The 25,269-nt window shown below is 45.5% G+C and overlaps 1 non-coding gene and 3 pseudogenes across 4 annotated transcripts in view; 2 read left to right on the top strand and 2 right to left on the bottom strand.

The window, feature by feature from the left end:
- The window catches only part of LOC126953147 (class I histocompatibility antigen, Gogo-OKO alpha chain-like), a 280,609-nt pseudogene that overhangs the window by 95,003 nt on the left and 160,337 nt on the right, over positions 1-25,269 (bottom strand). The window lies entirely within an intron of this gene.
- Positions 1-25,269, top strand: part of LOC126953088 (class I histocompatibility antigen, Gogo-B*0101 alpha chain-like) — a 133,020-nt pseudogene that overhangs the window by 57,616 nt on the left and 50,135 nt on the right. The window lies entirely within an intron of this gene.
- The window catches only part of LOC126953075 (HLA class I histocompatibility antigen, B alpha chain-like), a 147,162-nt pseudogene that overhangs the window by 95,003 nt on the left and 26,890 nt on the right, over positions 1-25,269 (bottom strand). The gene's annotated exons all lie outside the window — the stretch shown is intronic.
- On the top strand, positions 1,331-1,437 carry LOC126953967 (U6 spliceosomal RNA). Its single transcript, XR_007725437.1, has one exon. It is a non-coding gene; the product is annotated as a U6 spliceosomal RNA (small nuclear RNA).

Raw genomic sequence — 25,269 nt, 5'->3', positions numbered from 1 at the left:
CTTCCCTCAAATATACATTGCTGGTGTTTTGAAGCAATTCTATCTACACTAAGAAGAATCACTCCTACTGCATATCCTTAGAAATGCTGAATTGAAAAAATTAGTGCAATTATTTTTAATTCCAGGAAATAAATACATATAAAGAGGAAAATCTACAACAACAGCAGTAGGCTTGGGAGCTGACACCAGAACAGCTTTGGAAATGGCTCTCAAGCCAGGAACTAGGAATCAAATCCTAACAAGCCCATGGGAGGTGGGAGGTGTGAAATGATGCCCAGTATTGCATGAATGAATGAGTCATGGGCAGTGGCTCATGCCTTGGCTGGCCAGTCACGAACTTGGGGAAAATAGAGTTGGAAAATCGGGAGGTAGAGGAGAGAGGTACGCATAGACCTCTTGCTATAGGCCGAGTGCATGATGATACTGGTTGTGTGTGGATGCCTACCAGAGGGTCTTTAAGGTACTGGGGCTCCCTGTAATCAGGTGAGTGAGATGGCTTGACGGACAATGCCACTCAGCCGCACAGGGCTTGCTCATGGAGTCCCTGCATAAAGTGGCCGTGGTGGCTGCGATGGACACTGCATGGGCACAGTAATTGAGTTGCCACTCACCAGGGCTGACCTGGCAGCTGCCACTGCTGAGGGCCCAGCCAACCAAAAGCAGCTGTTGTTTTTTTGGATGGAGAAATAAAACAGGCAATGGCAATTAAGAATAAATAACATTACGATAGATAAACATGCCACTAAAGATATAGTAGAGGTTTAAATAATTTTGAGACTATGAACAAGATTATGTCAATGGGGAGAACTTATTACAAGTAAAGAAGTTAAAACGGTTGCAAAACTTTATTTCCCTTCAGGCATATCCAGACTGTTTTACAGGTGACTTCCATCAAAACTCCGAAGAAAGTTACTGAATTTATACATAATACTCAAGAGTATGAGGAAACATAGAGAAAACCAGCAAACTCATTATTGTTTATGTATATATAAATAACATTGATTCTAAAGCCAGCAAGGAATACATAAGAGAAAAGCATGATATGATAATCACTTTGAAGCAATTAGAGGTAAAAATACTGAGAAAAACAATACTAGACTGTGTCCACCAATGAGCTGTAAATAAATTAAATATCCTGCCCAGGTTATTCATCCCCAGGATACAAGAATATTTAAACTTTAAATCTGTAATGCATTTTACCACTTAATTAAAGAATAAAAGACAGAGATAATCACATTTTGTTAGATGCAGAAATTACTGCAGATGAAATTCAACACTCCATCTCACCCACAGTTCTTCACTTATCTCCACTTCTAAGAACTTGTGGTCAGTACTTGCTTTGGCAGCACGTATACTAAAATTGGAAAGATACTGAGCAGATCAGCATGGCCCCTGCACAAGGGTGACATGCAAATTCATGAAGCATTCCATATTTTTAAAACTCTCAGTAAACTAGGTATTGAAGGAACATATCTCAAAATAATAAAAGTCGTGTATGACAGACTCACAACCAGTATCATACCGAATGGGCAAAATTTGGAAGCATTCCCCTTTAACACCTGCACAAGGCAAGGCTGCCCTCTCTTACCAGTCCTATTCAACAAAGTATTGGAAGTTCTGGCCAGGGCAATCAGGTAAGAGAAAGAAAGGATATTCAAACAGGACGACAGGAAGTCAAATTGTCTTTGTTTGCAAATGACATGATCGTATATCTAGAAAACCCCATTGTTTTAGCTGAAAAGTTTCTTAAACTGATAAGCAACTTCAGTAAAGTCTCAGAATACCAAATCAATGTGCAGAAGTCACAAGCATTCCTATACAACAACGATAGACAAGCAGAGAGTCAAATTGTGAATAAATTTCTATTCATAATGGCTACAAACAGAATAAGATGCCTCGGAATACAGCTCACAAAGGAATTGAAGGATCTCTTCAAGGAGAACTACAAACTGCTGCTCAAGTAAATCAGAGAGGACACAAACAAATGGAAAAACACTCCATGCTCATGGATAGAAAGAATCAATATCATGAAAATGGTCATACTGCTCAAAGTAATTTATAGATTCAATGCTATTTTCATTAAACTACCATTGACATTTTTCACAGAATTAGAAGAAATGATTTTAAAAGTCATATAGAACCAAAAAGAGCTTTATAGTCAAGACAATCTTAAGCAAAAAGAACAAAGCTGGAGGCATCATGCTACTTGACTTCAAACTATACTACAAGGCTACAGTAACCAAAACAGTATGGTACTGCTACAAAAACAGATGCATGGACCAATGGAATAGAATAGAGAACTCAGAAATAAGACCACACATCTACAACTATGAGACTTCAGTGACCACATACAATAAAGAATACAGTCTATACAAAAATAGTTTAGAAAATGTAATTTTCACAGTTACCGCATTATAATATTGAAAATGTCTGGTTTTCAACTTCAAGAAACATGAATTATGCATGTATGACTCATTCACAGGAAAAGCAATGGAAAGAAATTGTTCCTGAAGAAGAATGGACTGACTTACTAGAAAAAAACTTTGAATCAACTGTCTTAAACATAGTCAAAGAGCTAAAGGAAACCATGGACAAACAACTAAAGAAAATCAGGAGAACTACCTTTCACTAAATAGCAGAAATCAATAAATAATTGTGAAAAGGAAGCAAATGGAAATCTGGAGCTGAAAGCAAAATGGAAAAATTCACTGGAGGACTTCAAGAGCAGATTTTAGTTTGCAGAATGTAGAATCAGTAAGCTCAAACATAGGCCAATTGAAATTGCCCATTTGAGGAGCAGAAGGGAAAAAGTATGAAGAAAAATGAACAGAAGAGATCTGAGAGACAGCATCAAGTATATGCATTTTGGGGAGTCCCCAAAAGAGAGAAGGAAGAAGAGGGGAGAAAGAGTATTTAAAGAAATAATGACCCCAAACTTCGGAAATTTTATTAAAAACATGAATCTGGGTATCCAACACACTGAAACATTTAAAGTAGCAGTAATTCAAAGATGTCCACACTGAGAGACATTATAATGAAAACGTCAAAAGTCCAAAGACAAACAGAGCATCTTGAAAACAACAAGAGAAGGGACTCATATAGTACAAGGATCCTCCATGAGATTAACCACCAAATCTTCTTCAGAAACTATGGAGTTCAGAAGACATTGGCATGACAAATTTAAAGTTCAGAAACAAAAAAAACAACGTGTCTCAACTGACAGTTGCATATTTGGCAAAACTCTGTCAGAAATAATGGAGAAATTCAGACATGCACAGGTAAATAAAAACGGATGGCATTTGTCTCAGGTAAAACTATTCTACAGTTAATGCTAAAAGGGATGCTTCACACTGAAATAAAAGGACATTAGATAGCAACTTGAAGCCATATGAAGCAAAGAAGTACACAGCTAAAAGTAACTTCATAGGTAAATAGAAAAGCAAGTATTTTTTGGGAGGTGATAATTTGTAACTCCTCTTTTGTTTTACTCTATTTAATTTAATAGAAAATGCCCATCAACTGATGAATGGATAAACAACATGTAATCTATTCTGCAATGGAATATTATTTGACCATAAAAGGAATAATGTACTGATACATGCTACAACTTGGATGAATCTTGAAACCATGTCAAATGAAAGAAGCCAGTCACAAAAGGCCATATATTGTATGATTCCATTTTAATAAAATATTCAGAAGAAGCAAATCTAGAGAGACAGAACCTGGGTTAATGGTGCCAGGGGCTGGTGGCAGGGGACAGTGGAAGGTAACTGCTTAGCAGGTACAGAGTTTCCTTCTAGGGTGGTGAAAATGCTCTGGAACTTGATAGTGATGATGGCTGCATAACGTTGTGCACCTACTAAATGTTACTGCATTGTACACTTAAATGGTTACAATGGCAAATTTTGTGTTGATGTGTATTTTATCACAACTGAAAAGAGGCTGGCAAACATATTTCAAGTTTGCTTGGGAATCTGCCCATCTGTCTTTTCCCCTCATGATTTCATCTCCTATTCAGAGCTCACCCTTGCTCTTCTGCAAGTAGAAAGCTTCCTTTTCAGAACACGGTCCAAGATCAGCCAGGTCCAAACCCCAAAATGACTTTCTGTCTTGGATCCAAATGCTCAGATGCAACTCTGGGGCTAACTTCAGGGGAAGTTAGGAGATTATCCAAATAAGATGATTCACTGGGAGAAAGAATGTTTGACTTTAATGTTAGGGAAGTTATGTTTACATTTCTAAAAGTGATCCTGCTTACCAGCGAATATATGGTTTTTGTCTGTGCAGGATGGAGTTCTCAGTAGAGGAATGAGAGACAGCCCTAGGAATATGATACACCTCGTGGGTAGCTGACTGACCCACCCATCTGCCACCACCAGCTGAAGGAAGCGGCTAGACTCTACCCTCCGCCCATCCTTCAGTTGTATTCTGCTGGACACGGACCCTCTACAAGTGTGGACATTCCTGGATCTCAGTTGCCTTTCCTACTGTTGAGGCATCTCCACTGGTTTGGCTTATGCCTAGGTGGGCTCTGCAGGAGGCCGAGTGTCTCCCAATTCTCAAGGTTTACATTCAGTGAACCCAGAACAAGCCTCAAAGTTCACAGGGACTCAGATTTTCATCTATGAAATGGAAGAATCCATCTCCCTCTTTCAGGGTTACACATTTATACATGAACACATACATGACAATCAATAGTCTATATATTGATGGTGTTCTTAGTGTTGCCTTTATTGCTCAGCTGAACTCTATAACCAAAAATTGGATCATAGATTGTGAAGGAAGAACTCATTTCTTTTCTCTGGTGGAGCACTCAGTAGGCATTTCTGCCCTTTGGGTTCAAATGAGAAAGCAGTTTTTAGCTTGAGGCAGAAAGAAGATTGTGAATATTATTATTATTATTATTATTATTATTATTATTGAGATAAGGTCTTGATATGTTGCCCAGGCTGGAGTGCAGTGACTATTCACAGCTGTGATCATAGTGTCCTACATCCTTGAACTTCTGGGCTCTATAATGTTCCTGCCTCAGCCTCCTGAGTAGCTGGGACTACAGGTGCATGCCACCATGTCTGGCCTCATTTCATTGTTATTTTACTTCAAATGTTTTATTTTAAACATTAAAATATATATTTTTATATTGGAAAAGTGAAACCCTATTTGATCACAGAAGACTTTAAAATGCACAGACAGAAACATCACCTAGGCCTTTCTTCAAAAAATCACTGCTATTACATTGTTGAACCTTTGTAGACTGCAGTGCAAATGGTGGTCCGTGGAGCTGTCTTGTGCAGTGGTGCTCATTTTCATTTTGTTATTTTCTATATATATATATATATTTGTATATGCTGTCATTTTACAAAGTTGCATTCATATGTTATGGGTTATCTTGGATGTTGCTTTTTGAATGTATTATTATACAAGTAGTTTTCCATGTTATAAACTTTGCATAAAGTTTATACACTTTTACAAGCTGCATCCCACTTCAGATAAGAAGATGTAACCCAACTTCTTTTGGATCCATCTGCTTTCATTTTGTCTTGTTGTAAATAATGTTTTGACAAGCATCTTTATATAGAGAGATTCTTCTATGTTTAGAATTTTAGAAAATTCATAGGCTACTCAAACGATAAATATTAAGACAAGACTTTTAAACATTTTTAATTATTTTAATCACATTGTCACATTGCTTCTCTAAATCATCTTACTGACACATTCCACCACACCTTTCAGGACATGCTAGGACTCAAGGCTATTTACGGATCTGGAATCACAGAGGGGTGTTGGGGGTAAATGTGGAGTGGAATCACAGGGTCTTGAGGGCAACTACCTCAAAGAAGACCAGTACTTTTTCGTTAGGGAAAACTGGATTAATTTTGCCAAATGTGGTTGAATGTAACTGGCAAATAATTTTCAGAGGAATTTAGGAGTTGAGTGTCTTTAGTTTCATCAGGATCTGCCCAGATGTCCCCATTCTGATTTTCAGGATCCCATTTATTCCCAATCAATGACTTCACTTAAATAACAGATATTCTTTGAGTCTGGGATTTGTTTTGTGTTGTAATTTAGCCACCCACAGAATGAGACTCTGTGGTTATTTTTCAGAAAGTTCAGCCCTGCAGCTACAGGAGATTAGGATTTCATTCAAAGGAAACAGAAACTTTTAGGTGACTTACGTGGCTCATGAGCTAGAAGTTTGCAGCCTTGAGTTCATCTTTTTTTCCCCCATTTTGTCCAGCAGAACTGGCAAAAATCAGCCAATCACCTTATACTTGCTAGTTTAACAAAGTCTTCTAAGGTGTCAAATACATGATCACCCAGACCTTATAACTATTTGATTAGGTCTATCCAATGGTGATATTCTGAGTATTCACACTCTCTGTACTACTGGAAATAGAGTCATTTGTGCCTTTAAATCCAAATAGATTAGAGAAACAATTCAAGAAATCCCCCCACCAAATTCAGTGAACTCATTCTTAAAATTCTGTTCCAGTGTCCCTGTGCCCCAGTAAGCTGGGCTGGTCATGGTCTGAGGCCTGGTGGGTCAAGGACAGCTGGCTCAGCTCTGGTGCACTATGCCCTGGTGGGTCAGCAGCCCACAGTGGTGCTGGGTTTATGGGCACTAAGCCCATTTGGGAGTTGCACACACTGAGTTGGGCTCCAGTGGTCCCCAGGCTTCTAAGGGACACTCTCCTCTTGCTAGTGCCAAGCAAAGCTGTGGGGAGCAGTGTGCCTGTGCATACTGCCTGACAAACTGCAGCCCCAGCCCCTGCCACAGACACCCTGGCCTGTGCCCTATTGCTTTGCATGGCTGTGGCCATTCAGGCGCTACTTCAGATCCCCTAGGACTGGGAGCAGCCTGTCTGGGGGAGACCAGCAGGATATCTATGGAAGGCTGCTTCATGCTGCAAGGGCAGAGTTAAGTCTTTGGCACAGAGACTGGTTGGCAAAGTTGAAAATGTTGCCCCAGGCCCTTTTGGGGATTATTTTACCAGCCCCTGGTTTGAGTGTTGTCTGGCAGGACCCCAGGCTCTGGGAGCCGATCCTCACTCAAGGCCTGCTGCAGCCTTCCGCTGAGGTCTTGAAACCAGAAGGAGCAGTTGTTCTTTGACATTGGGGACACCGCAGGGCTGAGTTGCTCCCTGCCTGGAGGTGGTCCCATGGGGCCCACTGTCTGGGTCAAGGATGGTGCAGAGCTGGTGTCCTCAAAATGCATCCTGGTGGAGCCCCAGCAGCTGCAGGTGCTGACTGCCTCTCACGATGACCATGGGGGCCTGCAGCTGCAGCGACTCACCCAGCAGGAGTGGTGCCACTCCGTGTGCACATGACAGATGCTCCATCCTCAGGAGATGACAAAGACGGGGAGGACAAGGCTGAAGACACAGTTGTATAATCTTACTCACCTCATCTGGCACATTAGAAACCTGTCCTTGGCTCATGCGCAAATCCACCTTTGGTGGCCACAGGCTCCAGCTTACTACAAAGCCAAGTGTACTCCATGTAATCAACACACCCCACCTTCTTCCCACCTTCAGTCATCTCACTGTATGTGACATGGTGCCAGCAGTGAGGGCCTGAGCCCTTGACCAGACTGTCTCAGCTCAAATTCCAGCTCCACTACTTACTGCTGTGTGACCTTGACCAAGTCACTTAACCTCTCTGTGCTTCACGAGCTTCCATTGTAAATGTGTGTGTTCACATATGCCAAGTACCCAGAAAGATGCCTGGCACATGGCAGCACCCACCACAGAAGTGGTAGCTGCGATTATTGCCTTATTAAAACAGTGGAGATGTCACCCATCAGGGCTAGAGACAATTTGGGAAATCCTGATCTGCTTCTGGTTTCAGGTGGCAAATCCTGTAGGACCAGCAGGCACACGGCTGCCTTGGTGTAGCTGGCACAGGGCACCGCCAGCCCAGAGCAACTCAGAGCTCAGAACACTCTGGGGTCCGAAGTTCAAGCTGCTGGGGCTCAACTGTGGCGTCAGTCATAGAGTGTGGACCCCTCCCTATGGAGTCTCCCAGGCTCAGAGTCTTCCCTCTACTCCGGAAATGCAAATCCAATACGGACCTCACGGAGAGGTTCTGAAGGTTAAGGAAGAGACACGTGAAAAGTGCCTGGTGGACACCAGGGATGCCAGTGTGGCTGGGGGACAATGGTGAGGTAGAGTGGAGGGGCAGGTGCCCCCTCCTCAGTATGTCTCCTCCAGGTGCTGTGAAGACAGGTGGAGGCTCTCTCCAGGCTCTCACCCGGCTCCACCTACCCCAGCATGTCTCCAGGTTCCTCTCAGCCCTGGTTACCACCAGCCCTGCAGTCAATCCCTGAGCTGGGAAGGGGCCCTTGAATCCACCCTGTCCTGCATCACAGTTTCACCCACTCGGGCTCACATTGCCACTAGGCCGCTTGGCAGCCACGGGATGGGGCCACGTTTTGTACTTTCTGAAACACGGCTTCTCCTTCAAGTGCGGGTGATGACAATGCCACACAGAACCAATGTTACTGCCTATCCTCATAGAGCGTAATTTTCCAGTTTTCCAACCCTCAATGAGCAAGACAGCATGGCTTCCACCAGAGGGCATGAGGTCACCAGTCACAGGGGCAACCAACAGGCAAAGACACCAGAAAATAGACCCAGCAGGGAAGTGCAGGTCTTCACTGAGAGTGGGAACCCCACAGATCTGACCGTCTTCAAGCACATTAGAGAGATTGCCATGAGTAGCAGCTGAGCCAGAGAGATTTATTTGACTCCTCAAAAAGTGTAAAATTATATTACATAATGCTTTAAAATTTTCTATCAACACAAAACTAATCTGGGCGTTGTGACTTCTGGTGAGCCACTGGGACAGACGGCATTGTCAGGAAGGCTGGCTCTGCGGTGCCCAACCTGCCAGAGCCCAGGATGGTGGTGGCCTCCCCAGAAGCACCCGGCAACTCACCTGCACAGGGCCATGGTCCCAGCTCCCCACACCCCAGCCACCACACCTTCTCCTGCTTTTTTTTTCTTCTTTCTTTCTTTCTTCTTTCTTTCTTTCTTCCTTTCTTCCTTCTTCCTTCCTTCCTTCCTTCTTTCTTTTCTTTCCTTTCCTTCCTTCCTTCTTTCCTTTCTTCCTTTCTTCTTTTCCTTCCTTCCTTCCTTCCTTCTTTTCCTTCTTTCTCTTCTTTCTTTCTTTCTTTCTTTTCTTTCTTTCTTTCTTTCTTTCTTTCTTTCTTTCTTTCTCTCTCTCTCTCTCTCTCTTCTTTCTTTCTTTCTTTCTTTTTCTTCTTTCTCTTTCTTTCTTTCTGTTTTTGTCATATCTTAAGGAGAAATACACAGTTGCCAGAGGGTGGAAGGTCCTGTTCATTCGCATTGACAAGCTCAGGTATTTCTATTAGAATCACATGTTTTACTTTAAGATGCTGACTCCTGTGTCCATCTCAGCCTGGGCATTGTGCTGCCACCTTCCAGAAGAGAAAAATTAGGTAGTGCCTTGTGAAGGGGCAGCGTTTCTCATTTCCGACAATGTCGGCCCCATAGCCATCCAGGTGAGAGATGGGGGACACAGGTGAGGACCCAGACCTGGTCTCCTCCCACAAGACTCCTTGGAAAGAGTTGTGAAAATGCCACAGGTACAAACACCTGCGGGCCACTCTCACAGGGACAGCTCCATGAGGCACTGCCGCTCATTCCCAGAACCTCCTGCCATGGGCAGCACTTAGACAGTGACCCAAGGCTGACCAGGGAGGATGCCAGCCAGGATGTGTCATCCTCAGCTCTTCAGGACATGATGCCAGCAGGGGCAAAGTTATCCCCAGCAACAAGACAGAGGAAGAAAGGAAAACGGAAGAAAGGACAATGTCACAGTAGCCACCATGACCAAGAGAGACGGTTCCAGAAGTGCAGGACGGCTTCACATGCAGATGCTGTGGCTGTGCCATTACACTCCGAGAGGGGAGTCCAGGCCACTCTCAGGGTGCTCGCTGCCCTCAGCTGGGGGCCTGCAGGGCATCAAGTCCTGAGAACGCGGTGTCCTAGTGGAGTAGAATGAACTGACAGATACACAGCAAAGCTCCACATACTTTTCCTTTTCTTTGTGCCTACAAAGTTCTTCTTCATCGTCCTCTCTCTTTTCAGCTACTACCGCTGTGTTGGTTTAAAAAAAACAGGACAATAGTAAAAATTGGAGACAAGTGTTTGGCCATGAAGAGAAACACTGGCTACCTCCCGTATTTTCAAGCGTGGGTGATGGTTGCAGTTTTCCAGTTCACCTAGTGGGTGATGAATCCAGAAAAAGCTTCTGTTACAAATCAGAATGGACATGCCAGAAGTATTAACTCAAATCAACCTTGTCCTGTCAAACCACCTAGTGACTCAAAAGACCACCTGGACTGTTAATTTCAGTGGCCAGAGAGTGGAGCTGGAGAAGGAGTTGTTAGATCAGGGACAAATAACCATGTTCTAGTGGCAACAGAAAATGGAACAAATGGTTGTTTGTTCATAACCATTTGAATCACAGCAAGGTGTATAAACACATTATTGAGTGATAGTTTCAGTTCTGTGCCCAAGAAAATGATCAATGGAGTGAAGTGACTGAAGTATCACAGAAGATATATTTATATTTTTTGTTTTTTCAACTTTCAGTTTCAGGGGGTGTGTATATGTATAATATTTGTGTATATAAAATAAAATTATATATAATTAAAGAAAGCCTTTGCACCGTTTGCTGGAGCCACAGAAGCACCGCTCCAGAGCAGAACAATGCCTTACATCTTCAGTGTTCATTTGTACAACATTCACTAGCAGCTACAAAAGTGACTTAATTTTCCTCTGGAAATAATGCTTGCCTGTTGTGAGATGTTGGAATATATATGAACCATCATCACGTGTTAACACACCATAAGGAGTTTTTGATACCTGATTCACATTATTAGAGTTGCTTCTTAGTATTCAGGTGACTTTTCACTCCAAAAACACAAGCCAGAAACTTAAGTGAAGGACACCTAGGGCAAATGGTGGCTGAAAGTGAGGAAGATCCAAATTACTGTTGCTTGTCCTGTATAAGGAAAAGAAAACAATTCTTTTCTTATTCGCCAATTTAATTCTTAATTTGCTAATTATAATTATGCTTACATACATTTCAACATTTTAATAAAGTATTTTTTATGGTTAGCTATAAAATTTTTAATATTATTAAAATATTAATAATATTCCTCTAGAACCACTCTTCATACCACAGTCTCTATCAGTCTGTATTCTTCAGAGACGCAGAACCAATAGAGTGTGTGTGTGTGTGTGTGTGTGTGTGTGTGTGTGTGTGTATTTGTATTCATATGATGCCATTTATTCATGTGATTATTAGGGAGGTAAGTCTGAAGATCTGCAGGATAAGCTAGCAGGCTGAAAACGCAGAAAGAAGATGTTCTAATTCTGAGGCAGAATTTCTTCTTCTCTGGGAAACCTCAGTTTCTGCTCACAGAGTCTTCCACTGATTGGATGAGGCGCATTCACATTATTGATGGTCATTTTCTTTTTGTAAAGTCAGCTAATTCAGCATGGGGAAGGGGGTCATGGTGGACACAGGGGAGGGCTGGTCTCCCCACCTCCTCACATTAGGCTAACAGGGATGCATTCAGATGCCTTTGCAGAAAGAGAAGTCAGAGGCTCTTGAAGTCACAAAGGGGAAGCGTGAAGAAATCCTGCATCTCAGTCCCTCACAAGACAGCTGTCTCACGCTACAGAAAACAATAGTCATGAACAAATTCAGGTCAGTGGCTATAAAGGGTAATGCTCTGAACTCCCCACTACACACTCAACATGTCCCAAAGAATCACCATAATCCAGTCTTGTCCCCTCTACCCCATCCCTCTTCCACATAAGGCCTCCAGGACATCACCTTTACAAGCTGTGAGAGACACATCACAGCCCTGGGCACTGTCAGGGCTGCCTGGGGTAGAACAAAAACAGGACCTGGTCAGAGCCTGAGGAGATGTGGGAGAGGAGGAGTTACGGCACAGGTGAGCTCCTCCACACCTGTCTCCCACACTTAAACACCGCCTGAGCACCTCCTTCTCTACCCCGGGAAGAAATCATCCTGTGTGGGGCCAGGGAAGAGACAGGGCCATGAGGACCTAGAGGAACCCCCTAGTCTTGGACCCCACAGAAGTTTCCAAAACTGTGACTGCAGACCCAGGGCAGGAAACATGAGGAAAGCAGGTGTGGGAACTGAACCAACTGCACAGTATATGAAGATATATTTGGTATAGAATTGACACAGAGTTAGGTTTGGTCTTTGGTGAATTCATGAATATGATTGTATTAAAATGTAATTGCATTGCATAAAAATTATAAAATGAAGAATACAAAAAAAATTAGGAAAGATTTTATTTTATGCAAGGAGTGTACATTTTAATTCATTAATTTATTCCAATAGAGAAAATGTTATATGCTTATCTGTTGAGCCTATGTATTAATTTTCTGTTACTGCATAACATATGACCACTAACTCAGTGACTTTACACGGCACCCATTTATTTCTCTACATTTCCTTAATGAGAAATCCAGACCTGGCGTGAACGATTGTCAGTTCAGGATTTCACAAAGCTGTGTCCTCATCTTGAGGTTGGGGTCGTCCTTCAAGTTTACATGGAGCTTGGTGGCAGAATTCAGTTTCCGGCAGTTGTAGGATTGTAGTCCTGGTTCCTTGCAGCTGTCGGGTGGAGGTGGGTGGAGCTGCTCTCAGTTCCTGGAGCCCACCAGCATCCTTTGCCACATGGCCCCTCCACTTTCAAAGCTCGCAGTGGAGGAAGCCCCTCACATGGAATCTCGCTCACACTGTGAATCTCTTTGCTGAGGAAGAAACAAGTTGTTTCAAGACCTCACCTGATTAGGACAGTCCAAGCCAGGATAATCATGGTCTTAAAGTCAACTGATTTGGGACCTTCCTTATATCTGCAGAACCCTTCACAGTAGCACCTACAGTAGTGCTGATTGAGTAACTGGGGGAAGGTGAATAACCAGGGGTGGTTATTTGGAGGCCATCACAGAATCATCCTCGCATAGCCAGGATCTTCCTTTTGTGTTTAATTGGGTCACAGTAGGAAACTGAAGTTCAAATAAATAGATTGCTGTGAATGTTAATAAAATACATCCTATTGATACATGGAAACACTGATATCTTAAAACCAAATGACAGTGAATATCTTTTAGTTAATTTAGAGTAAATAAAAATTAAATTGTAGTAATTCTTTTTCTCTTTCGAAGCTCTTTTAGTTGTCTATTGCTGTATAATAAATAACATAAAGCTCCACAGCCCAAAACAACAAATAGTTATCATCTCCCACAGTTTCCAGTGGTCAGGAATCTGAGAGAGATTTCCTTGAGTGCTTCTGGGTCAGGACCTCTCACAAAGTTTATTGGGGGACACACCTTTCATAGAATATGGGGAGGGAGCCAGAGAACCCTGAGAAAAGTGGCAGGCCCAGATGCAAGGCTGACTCCAGTGCTGGACAAAAGGAGAGAAGGTTTGTTGGACAAATCCTAGACCACAGGCAATCTAAGGAGAGTTGAGCAAGGCCATGGAGGAGTCCTCCGGCCACAGATGGCCAATAGAGGAGTCCCTTGTTGCCCAGGATTGGCCTGCCTTAGTGTCCGTGCTGTTACCTGTCAGTGGCTGGGAACAGCCTATGAGAAGCAGGGCCTCTGCACCAATGCTGCTGAGGATGTCAGAGCACAAGAGCCAGGCCTTGGGAAATTACCTGGGAGAGTGGCTCAAACCTTCCTCCCGAGGGGTCTGGGCCTTTGGAAATCAAACTCTCTCAGACTGGGTTGTTGGACGATTCTGTTCACATTTGCAATGGGACAAGGGGAACAAGGAGGCCCCCAAGTGAATCTGTGGATTCCACACAAACTCCTCCTGCCCCATATTGTGTAACAGCAGCCCTGCCTCATCCTGGGGATCCGGGTCCATCACCTCTGCCTGGAGAGGAGAGGGGTGCTCTTCTCCTCTGCTTCTCTCTGGGCCCATACTGTCCAGACTTCCCTGGAAGCAACTGCAATGTGTAGCTCAATGGGCTCTTGTTTGTCCCCGTGTCCGAGTGCCTCCCTGTGGAAAACCAGGACCTCCCATACTACAAAGCCCAGATTTGGGAGATGAGAAGTGCCAATTCCACAGTGGGTGAATATAAGAGATGGGACATGGAGCCACGCCCTCTTCCATCCCTTGGTTTCTGAACCCAAGTTTCTTCCTACTGAGAATACAGCACCGTAGTGATGTCTCTGATTCAATAAATGCACTGTGTCCTGAAAGATGGACCCATTCCTCAGTGTTTCCTCCAAGCTGGGACTGAGTTGTGCCTGTTGAAGGCCTGTCCATGGTTCTGTGTGGCCTGCAGCCCCTGCATGGTGCAGATGGTGATAGGACCAGTGGATCCCCTGGTCATGGCCCATGCTGCACCTACTTCCATTTCCCTGTGAGGAGGGGTCCCCCAGGAAGACACTGTGCTGGCAGTAATTCCAAACCTGTGGATCAGGAATGTCCGCAGCTCCTGGATAGTGGTGCTGGCGGAGAGTCTGAGAATAGGGGAAAAAACAAGCCTACCCATGGAGGAAGTGTCTATCCCTGTGAGGATGAACCCCTGGCTCTTCCATGATGAGGCTCAATGTGGTCACTGTGTCACTTAGTGGCTATTTGATCACCTAAAGAAATAGCGCCCTAGCAGGGCTCATCAGGGCCTATCATGGCCCTCTAATCCTGACAAGCTGCATATTCAGAGGCAGCAGCAACTACATCAGCCTTGGCTGGTGGGAGTCAGTGCTGTGCTGCGCATTGTAGCCTCCAAATATGAGGCTACCTATGGGTCCAGCAGCACTGACTTGCACCTGCCAAGGCAGTCGAATGACCTGGCAGGATGGGCACGTGAAGGGAGCTAGTGTGGTTCCTGCATGCACGCACCCATCCTGCCAGGTCTGAGCGACCCACAGTGAAGGCTGGCTAACTTGCATTTGTCTGCTTGGTTGTTCACTGACACCTCATGGGCAGGTATTTCTCCCAGGAGTGTTAACTTGGGGTTCAGGGCCAATCCACATGGACCATTTCCATCCCATGATGGACACTGTTGGGCCCATCCAATCTATGACACTGTAGATCACACAGAAGCCAATTCATATAAGCAGCTGGAATCACATGGTTCTCGGTGTCCCATGGTGAAGAATTCTATCTGATCAGGGCCAGTAACACTAATGTTGTTTCTAGAAGGAGGCATATGTCTCTGCTGTGGATGACATGATCTTACTCCAGAATCCAGGGCCCTCCACTGTGACTTTCCCCCGATGCTTGGTTCGGCTCCATCCTGCATCTTTCCCCACCCCTGCCACCTCCAGCACCAGCGGGACTGAGGGACGGTGGCTGCCTGCACCACAGCCTGGATCTGCTGCAGGGTCCTTTCCTGTGTGGGCCCTACTTGAAGCTGGCATCCTCAGATGTCACCAAAAATGTGGCCAAAATGATATACCTCGATATGGAATGTAGTGTTGTCAGAACCCGAAGAGATTCACCAGGCACTGTGCTTCTCTCTTTTTTTTTTTTTTTTTCAGTGAAGATGAAAGATGCAACAGGTTTTTTTTTTTTTTTTTTTTTCTCTTCTGCTTTGTTTTCACTTGGAAGAAATTTCCCTGCATGCCTCTAGCCACCACACCCATAAAATTTCACTGCAGTGGCCACTCCTGAGTTCTGTAAGATTTGTCCTCCTCTTTCTGGGGTGCATGTGTTTTACCAAGGCCTCCAGCATACTTTCCACCTGCTTTCTCATCCATCCCAATCTATGATGTTGCCAATGAAATGAACAGATTGAATATTCTGTAGAATGTTCGGAATCTCTGAAGACTCTGTTATAGATGGCAGGAGAGTTCTAATAGCTCTCAGGGATACTGTAAATAAATGTGGTATGAATGTGAATAACTCCATATCCACTTTCTAATTGGAAAGGAAAGCACTCAGCAAATCCCCGGCTGCCCACCATTGGCCTGCAGCCTTGTTAACCTCCGCTAGCAGTGATATCCGGCCAGCACGGCGGCTGCAATCAAGACTGCCACTAGGTCAAGTCTGAAGTAATCCTGTTCATTCTTTAGACCCCATCAGGCTTCAGCAAGGACAGAATACACGGAGATAACAGGCAACCCCAATACCACCCCACTTCCTACAGCTCTCTAATGGTGGTGCTGCCCCCACAATACCTGCAATAACCTCCACCAGATGTGCCCTGGGATGTGACATCACTTCCGATTCAGTTGAGAAGGGGGCAGTTTCAGAGGCTTCCCTTTGGCTTTCAGCCCAATAAGAGTCCTTACTGCACAGGCGAAGGACCCAGTGTGGGGGTGACTCCAGCTGCCAGTGCATCAAGATCAATTATGCACTCAGGAAATAAGGAAATAAACAGGGCTGGGACTACGGGATTATGAGCTATAATGTGTCCCAGCCTCTGGAAGCCCCTCTGTGATGGGACATGATGGTGCTGTGGGAATCTGGGCATCAATGTCAGCTCACACCCAATGTCAATCCTCCCCCAAATTCTGCCTATTTCCCTTGCCCAGTGTACAGTCTCCTGAGTAAATGGCTGTAGGTTCCTTTGCAGAAGAGCTCAGGGAATTGAGCCAGCATACACTTCCATGCTGTTCCAGGGTCTTCCTCCTATGGATATGGACTCCTCCTCTGTCACTGGGATGTGAATCTGAAAGTTGGCTGAGGTCTGGGCATTGAGAATGGATTATGATTTTTTTATTGTGTCAACCACCCTCAGCCTCCTGCTCCTGAATTCTTGCTTTCTTTCCATAGATATCAAGCAGCACCCTTGCTGGCTGCCCTTCTGTTCTGAACCTGAGACACTGCCCTCTGTTAACCTTCCCCACATCCCTGCAGGTCAAGCACAACCTTGGCTGCTCTGTTGGGGTTGTCATGGTAACTGTGCCCTCTGACTTTTGCAGGTCACTGCCACCACTTGATCTCTATCTTTTCAGGGCCACATCCTCAAACAGATAGTAACTAGCCCAACTCTGGGGCCACATTTCCTATCATCATCCCCATCCTACAGAGGACAGAACCCCGATGCTTCTTAGTGATGCAGGTCTCTCTCACCAGCATGTTCATGAGGGCTCTGGTACAAGGTGTGCCCTCTGGGCCTTCTGGCGGGACATGACCCTGATGAGCCTCTGGCCTCACATAATGGCTCCATCCACACCTTGCCTTTCCTCACCCTTCTTATTTCATCCTCTGCATGTTCCAGGGCAACTAAGTCATGGTTAACTTGTTGAGAGTTGGGCATTACTTTTCCCAGTCTACATAGAGCCACCCAGCAGTGAGTGTGCCTCATGCCCTGGAGTCCCTGATAAACCCATGTCCTGAGAAACTGCCCTCAAGCCAAAGGATTTTTATTCATCCAGCCTGACATTCTGATGCTTTGATCAAACACCCTCACATTCCAATCCCGGAAGTGCTCCGTGGGCTCCTACAAGGCCATGCCGGCTGGTTCCTGCAGAGCTCCTGAGAGGGATTCCCGCTGCATCACAGGGGGGAGGCTTCTGCAGCATCTTCCAGTGTAGGAAGCGGGAACTATTACCAGAGAAAGGCGAGCCTCCCCTGCATGCCCAGAGGGTCCTGGAGGGCACCCATCGGATAACTCTGTTCCAGTTTGCAGAATCTCAGGTTTCCCCAGCAGGGCCCTGACTTTCCCACAACAGGCGTGCCTTGGCTGAGTGTCAAACATCTCTGGAGTGCTGTGACCCTCACAATGATGTCTTCAGCTGCTGTTCCATGCTACGTGCCCTTCCTCTAGAGGAGATAAAGGACTGTCCATGAGACACTGCAGAGGCACTCACACATAGCCACCGACTGCTGTTAACAATCCTCAGATTCTCATTCTCCTTTTATAGGACACCAACACAGCCGAGTAGTATTCAGCCAACTCCACTGTCTCTGTAGGTTTCCCTCTCACCCTGTCATTATTGTACAGAGGCTTCTATCATCACAGCTGCCAGAGCTTCCCCTAACCAGGGCATCTTCTCAGGTCAGCACTGGGCAGATCCACAGTTGCTTGGCGGCACCTTGTGCTATGCACTTTCTGTGTCCTCCACCAACCCAGATGGCATCCTCTTGGCCAGCCAGGCAGTGGGTGAGCTCATCCCAAATCCCCATGCTTTGGCCTGTGTTTTTGGAACACTCCTGATACCACTCTTGTTAGCGTCCCCGGAGAAGACCCTAATGTAGTATTAGATGTGCAAGAATTTATTAGGGGAAATGCTTGTGACAGAAATTAGGGAGGAAGATAGAAAACGCTGGGAGAGCCATCAGAGGGTGATGCAAGTCTAAACTCCAGTGAAGGAGAGAGGGAGGGAGAGTCAGCTGGAAGCGCCCTGGACCCACTGCAGGCTAAGGGAGGTTCAGTAAGGGGATCAGGGAGTCCTGGAGCTCAGTCGGCCTTCAGTGGAGGAAAGGTCCTGCCTTAATTTCCCTGCTGTTCTCAACCTTGTCCGGAGGAAGCCTATGGGAACATGGTTTCAGAGCAAATGTGGCAATAGGCTTCAGGCTAGAATAATTGGGACCATCATCAGTTACACTTCCTCTAGCTGAGGGCTTCAGGTGTGCATTCCTGTGACTGCCACAGTGGTCCAGTAGAGAGAGAAAAAATGATGATGATGAAAGAGAAAACAATAATAGACTGATGAATTATTATCTTCAAGTAGATGAGATAGGATGTGGTTTGGACACTGGCAGAGAAACTGGCTCTGGCTGGGACTAGGTCAGCCTACAGCAACTGTCTATGTGGTGGAAGGCCCATCAAGTGGTACAGCTGCAAATGCATGAGCTGATGGTGGTGGAATCTGTGAAATTGTCTTCTAATGTGTTCACTTCTCTCAGTGAGGTAGGAAGCAAGGTCATCAGCGGAAGTAAGAATGGGGAAGGAGGGTTAGATGTGTGAGCACAGAGAGAAGGTGTGTAAGAGTCACCCAGGCCAGGAGGAGGCTGAGGGTGAGCCATGCAGGGAGAGGGTGATTGCTGAACGTGGTGGGGGCTCCCCAAGAGGTTTGGGTCGCGAAGGTAGAAAGAACAGTCAGTGTGCTGTGTGCTGCTCTCCAGCCTCCTGCATCTCATGGGGGCAGGTGAATGTAGGCAGAGGTGGAATTCACCAGCTGTGTAGTTTTGCCAAGCAAGTGTGACAACGCAAGGGAGAGACAAGGGAGGGATGGAAATTATCTACCATAGAATTCAAAATGGGTGAGGAGGGAGGAGAGGACACCCAAGGCTCAGGGACAATGGGTAGATGGCAAGATCACTAGATTGAGAATCCCGGGGTGGGGGGTGCCGGGGGATCAAAGGATTGCTGAAATTGATGTACTACAGGGTGGACACCAAGCCTGAAAAACAGGTACACATAGAATGAATTATTTGCTGATATCAAATTACAACATATGATAAAATGATAGTATCTGTGTCCTCAGAGCCTGTGGCCACCCTGCAAGGGGATGAGTGGGAAGACGGTCAGAGAGTGGGAAGTGTGAGATTGAGAGTATTTAAGTGCTGGGGTTCTCGGCCATGATGAGGCCTAGATGACAAGGGCACAGGGCCCAGGCACAGCAGAGGAGAAGGTCATGGAGGAGAGGAGTTTTAGGATCTCAGATGCCAGGGAGTGAGGGCATCCTCTCTGCTGTATGGGTGTCTATTGCTGTCATAAAATTACCACAAGCCGAGTGGCTTTAGGCAGCGCCTCTTTGTCACGTCACAGATGTGTGGGTTGCAAGTCCAGTCTCATAGGGCTAAGATCAAGGTATGGGCAGGTCTGTGTTCCTTCCTGGAGACTCTGGGGAAAAATCCACTCCCAAGTTTATTCAGGCTGTTATCTGAATTCAGTTCCTTGCAGATAGGACTGAGGTCACTGTTTCTTTTCTGACTGTCATTTGAGAGCAACACTTAGCTCCTAGCGCCTTGTCTTGCGTCCTTACGCGTGGCCCCTGTGGCACATCCAATGCCCTCGCTTGGAACCTCTGACATCCTCTCCTGTGTCTCCTCTTCTTCCCTCTTCTGCAACATCTCTGACTCCAGCCAGAGCAGACTCTGTGCTTTTAATGGCTCATGTGATTTGATTGGGCCCATGCAAATAGTCCAGAAGAATCTCCCTATTTTAAGGTCCTTAATCTTCATTACATGAGTAATGTCCCTTTTGCCATGTAATGCAACCTGTTCACAGGTTCTAAGGATTGAGGCTGGACTTCTTTGGGGACCATTACTCAGCTGACCACATCTGCATATGTTGAAGTCATCAATATCAAGGAGACAGCACTGCTGGAGAGGGAGCCAGTGACCCAGGAGCTACAAGTCAGGATTGAGAGGAACGGCCTGGGGCCCACAGAGAATGGTTACAATGAAGGGAGTGGGGCCCTAATCTGATGACAGTTTAGGGAGGTTTGGGAGGAGGGAGGCAGAAAGGTCTCAAAACCACAATGGGAAATGAGTCCAAAGGTACAAGTCCCTGGGGAAAGTCCCCATGTGGGAGGACTTCTGAAGGGTCTGTGTCCTCGGAAAACTCAGGTTCCTGCTGGAACTGCGAGATCACGAACATCCTGAGAGAGGATATGGAGGTTTCACTGATCAAGGGCTGAGAATTCCAGGGGGTGCAGTGGAAAGATTTCTGGAGTTGGGGTGGGAGGATGAGGGGAACAGAATAGGGGTGTGCAGAGCCTTTTGAGGATGCGAGTGCAGGGTGTTTGGGGGACCCAGTGTGACTGACACAAACAGGGAAAGGGCATGAGGAGCTCAGTCCTGGTGGACTCGAGGCAGACGATGGTGCTCAGGCTGCGGGAGATGACGGAGGAGGAGCAGCAGTGGCTCTCACCTGGGCTCTGCCCATGGAGGTGAGGACGGTGGAGTGGTTGGGTCTTAGTGCTGTCTGGACCTTTCTTGACCCCCTGATGACAGAATGGAGTGCCTGAGGCAGGGGGATTCTTAGAGGATTGACCCTTGAACGTGAGGAAGGGAAGTGAGCTCATTCCAGGTCTCAGGTCTACCCTGACACCTTCTGCAGGTGGTGTCACTTCTGGGTCCCACGTGTGACCCCAGCACAGGGGCCCTCTTCTTCCCTGCTGAGGAGATGGAGGCCCAGGGGAGCTGTGCTCGGATTTGACAATGCCAATATGCGTGTTTACATCTTAGAATACTATGTGGACATGGAGGTGTTGTTTCCAAATAAAAGAAAACTGAGTAAATGGGAGTTTTAAGAAACCTGAGCAATGGAGAGTAGAAGAAAATGTTTCTACTTTTCAGTTTCCCCAAATGTTGCTGTCAAGGGGCTGGAGAGAGAAGTTGCAGGGAAAACAGAAACCTCAGAGAGGGTTGGAGCTCCTGAGCTCTGCTCACCTCCACAAGAAAGACGTTTGGGAAATTATTAAGACAATTTGACATTACTTGGAAATTTCATAATATTAGGGAATTGTAGCAACTCTCTTCAGTGTAATAATATTATTGTTGGAAAAATGTTATTTTTTAAGAGTTGAGTACTGAAGTATTTAGGAATGAGGGTCATGATGTTGGCAAGTGATTGTTAAATGTTTCAGCACAAATTATAGAAACATAATTTATTACATACACAAAGGAAATAATTAGATCTATGGTGAGCATTGTAGTCTTTCAAACTTTTGGACTCTTTGCAATTTTGTGTAATTATTTGGAGAAAAAAGTAAAGGTAAAAATACATGATCACATGAGAAATGTCACCACATCACGTGGATTGGAAATTAAGCTTCGAGACCAGATGAGTTGGCTCATGCCCATAATCCCACAGCTTTGAGAGGCTGAGGTGGGAGGATCACTTTAGGCCAGGAGTTCAAGAGCAGCCTGGGAAACATAGGAAGACCCCATCTCTACAAAATACTAAACAATTAATCGAATCTGGTGGCGGGTATACCTGTGGTTCTAGCTACTTGGGAAGCTGAGGTGGAGGATTGCTTAAGCCTAGGAGTTCAAGGTTATAGTGAGCTATGATCATCCCACTGCCTTGGTGTCAGAGCGAGGCCCTGTCTCAAAAAGAAATTAAAAATAAAGAAAGAAAAGAATATTAAGCTTTAAGAGCATTCAAGAGCATGTGTGTGAAAATGTGTCAGTGTGTGCTAGTTCTGTGTATTTTGTGTGTGATTGTGTCATTGTGTGGAGAGTATCTGAGTGAGAACATATGTCAACCTGTGTGGCGGCATCTTTGTGTCTGTGTGTGTTGGTGTGTGAGTCTATGTGTGCATTCATTCATTCATTCATTCATTCATTCACTCAACTAGTATATTTAAAGTAACAATCAGGCACTATTCAAGGTAAGGGAAATACAGCTGTGAACAATCAAAATCACTGTCCTTGTCCTCATGAAGCTTGTATTCCAGAGGAGAGAGAGACTATAAGCAATCAAAATAAACACATCTGTAGCTGGGCACAGTGACTCATGCCTGTAATTCCAGCACTTTGGGAGGCTGAAGTGGGAGGACCCCTTGAGGCCAGGAGTTTGAGACCAGCCTGGGAAACATAGCAAGACTCCATGTGTACCAAAAAGAAATACAAAATAGCTGAGTGTGGTGGCACACGCCTGTAGTCCCCAGCTACTTGGGAGGCTGAGGTGGGAGGATCACTTGAGCCCAAGAGTTTGAGGCTACAGTGAGTCAAGACTGCACTACTGCACTCCAGCCTAGGTGACAGAGCACAACCTGGTCTCTGAAAATAAATACATAATTAAATAATTCTTAAATGTTAGTAGAAGCATTGTGAAGAAAAACAAAACAGGGTGGGGTCCGAGGGGATGGGAGATGCCACATGAAGTGGGCAGTGCAGGGACGGGTTGTGGTGGGAATGAGGAGAACGTCAGGGTGGAAGGGAGCCCTGGAGATGAGCTTCCAGGCAGAGGAGCAGCTGTGCAGAGGTTCTGAGGTGTGGACACCTGGGCGTGCTGGATGAACGACGCCGTGGAGGGCCTCAATCTGGCCCCATTGCACAGCCCACACCTGGGTAAACTGGGCGGTCACTGGAGAGGGCCTTTCCAATGAGAGGGATTTTTCACGTAACATATTTTGAAAAGATTCTTCTAAACATTCCAAAGGTATTACAGGGGACATTTTCCTCCGTTCCCAGACCCCAGGTCCTCTGCCAGAAACGAGCACGTGACCATGTCTCATGCATCCTTCCTGGAAAGCAGCTGTGCACATGTTATTGTTGTTACATGAAGAAGGAGCACTGAAAAGAAAGAAGCAGAGGAAGAAAATGCTTCTTCTCTTCGGTTTTCCAGAGTGTTGTTATGAAGGGCCGGAGAGAGGGTTTGCAGGGAGGAGACAGAAACCTCAGGGACGGCACAAGGCTCCAGAGCTTCCCTCTCCTCTCATCGTTGTGGAGTCCCTTGCTGCCCAGAGGCTCCTTCACCCCCACTGATGCTCAGCCCCGGGTCAGCCATCTCTGCCTGACTTACAGCCCACTCCTCTCTTCTGCTCAGAGAATCTGAGAGCAGCGCGGCGGCGCCCCCCGTGTGGCCACAGGGCTAAGGATGGTAGCCCTGAGGTCCTACCTCACCTGCTCAGCCAAGACCTCTGGGTCTCCCTGGGCTCCAGGCAGCAGGACAGGGGTCTGAACACAAGAGGGCGCGCCTACCCTAGGTCAGGGTTGGGATCAGCCGGGGTCTGTGTGGTTCTATTCATGTACGCTTTATTGTATTCCATTGATTTATGCCTATTTTATGCCAATATCACACTGTTTGATGTTATTTATTACCCCAGGCTGTGGGGTCTTGGGGCAGAGCTACCATGCAGTCCATATCTGGTCTATTACAAGACCATCTGACTGGAAAGGGGACAGTTTGGGCCTCTGGTCTGCCATGCACCCAGCATAACAATCGTTCTTATTTTGACTGTGGATGGAATATTTAATCCATTCCAGCCAGGCATTTGCATCCCGAGACCCTGTTTCAATGGCTAGAGTTTGCCTCAGGTCTTTTACTTCTACTATCACTACTTTGGTTTTGTTACTGGGAATAGGTGGGGTGATGGTTTGAGGAAGATGTGGTAGAGAGATGGAAGGGGCAATAAAACAGATTTCAAATTTCCCTAGGATCCTTTCCTGAGATGTTGGCCCATATGCCATAAATACGACTTAATGAAAGGGAAGCGTTTTGGGATGTTGCAATAGTAATAGTAAGCTGAATAGGATTACACTGGTTATATGGACAATTAGAAGAGGCATCCCCTTTTGTAAAATGGATATATGGCTTTAAGGACTGGCAAAGACTGGTGGGAGCAGTCCAGCCTGGACATTTGGTGTCCCATAAGACATTAGACCAAGTATAACATAGGGACTCTGTTTTAAGGGGACAAGAGTCCCATTCCTACCAGTTTATACAACTACTATTTTTGGGTTTATCATGATCTTTACAAGAATTTACTATATCTTTCCAATCTAAGTAAGTCCAAGGGGGACAAAGATATTTATCTGAGGCAGTAAGCTGTCTTTGGTCCTGTAAATTTCCACAAGACATGACTGGACAAGCATCAAAGGTAGTAATTTTGGGCAAACTTGATCTAGTTATATTAATGATGAGATGGGGGGTAGTTAAGGGAAAGAAAAGAAGAAAAAGAGATAGATAGATTATGTTTTTCTTTTTATCGTTACTCTGGTGGGAGTCGACGGAATAACAGTCCATGTATCCGGAGAAGGTGACGCCTTCTTGACTGGAGTATAATGGGTCCACCCTTTCTCAGTGGTCTGAACTGCTGTTTCAGTCGTTGTGAGCACCAGATAGGGTCATTCCCAGGTAGGTTCAAGCTTTCCCTCTTTTCACCCTTTGATAAGGACATGTTCTCCGGGTTGATGCTCGTGGGCCAGGAATTCAAGGGGTGGAGTCTGTGCTAGGAGACCTTGAGTCCTGAGGGAAGAAAGAGTGGAAGACAGACCAAATACATAATTTCTAAGGAAACTGATGTTTTGTTTTGTTCGTAGGAAGGTCAGTAGTAGTGTTTAGATAAGGTAATCCATAAAGTATTTCATAAGGCGAAAGGCCAAGATCCCTCTGAGGGGCAGTTTGGATTCTTAGTAAAGCAATGGGATGACATTTTATCCATGGTAGCCGAGTTTCTAAAATTAATTTGGTTAGACGATTCTTTAAAGTTTGATTCATTCTTTCTACTCTCCCTGATGAAGGTGGAGGCCAGGAAGTATGATATTCCCATTTTATCCCTGATACTTGGATTAGTCCTTTAATAATGTGTGCAGTAAAGTGGGTCCCATTTT

Source organism: Macaca thibetana, chromosome 4 (assembly GCF_024542745.1).
Source record: "Macaca thibetana thibetana isolate TM-01 chromosome 4, ASM2454274v1, whole genome shotgun sequence".
Classification (NCBI taxonomy): Eukaryota; Metazoa; Chordata; class Mammalia; order Primates; family Cercopithecidae; genus Macaca; species Macaca thibetana.
The sequence above is the reverse complement of the archived record's forward strand: the minus strand, read 5'-3'. Positions and strand labels throughout refer to the sequence as shown.